This window comes from Carlito syrichta, unplaced genomic scaffold (genome assembly GCF_000164805.1).
Source record: "Carlito syrichta isolate Samal-C Ts95f unplaced genomic scaffold, Tarsius_syrichta-2.0.1 Scaffold309017, whole genome shotgun sequence".
In the NCBI taxonomy this organism is placed as follows: Eukaryota; Metazoa; Chordata; class Mammalia; order Primates; family Tarsiidae; genus Carlito; species Carlito syrichta.
The window spans coordinates 127,077-127,689 of record NW_007253113.1 but is presented as its reverse complement, the minus strand read 5'-3'; the positions used below and the strand labels follow the sequence as shown (position 1 = coordinate 127,689).

The following is a 613-nucleotide window of genomic DNA, read 5'->3' as shown; positions in this document are numbered from 1 at the left end:
CGTGCATGCTCATGGCTCACCACAGCCTCCAACTCCTGGACTCAGGTGATCCTTCCACCTTAGCCTCCCAGGTACCTGGGACTATAGGCATGTGCCATCATGCCTGGCTAATTGTTTTGATTTTTTTTTTTTTTTTTTTTTGGCCAAGTCTCGTTTATTTTTTGGCATGACATCTACACAGCTCTCATACATACAGCAGGAAGCACACCTTAGCACATAGTTGTGACCGCAGCTTCACAACAGCATCTGGCTGCACTTCCAATTATAATACAGCAAGTGCGATTTCACTTGAAATGTACATTGATACATCTGATATAAATAAAAGATGGCGACACTCTGATGTGGGGTGGCAGAAGCCTAACTTCAAGTTCCACGGCTAGGCCACGTCTGTCCGAGGCAACAGAAGGGCACCCGATCATTAAAACGGCCGTCCGGGGAACAGGCCAGTATATAAAATATTCGTCATGTAAAATTCAGCTATTTACCTTTTTAAAAAATACTCTCCCAACTCGAAGCCTCTGTTGCTGGACCGTTACACGGAGACGTTTGGGTACCAAGAAACACATGGACGACAGGCTGTGTGGGGCAGCCTGGCCGGCTTTACAAAGTCTCA

General features: G+C 46.3%; 1 protein-coding gene across 1 annotated transcript in view; it reads left to right on the top strand.

Annotated features, from left to right (window-relative positions):
• Positions 1 to 613, top strand: part of CUNH3orf52 (chromosome unknown C3orf52 homolog) — a 35,110-nt gene that overhangs the window by 16,929 nt on the left and 17,568 nt on the right.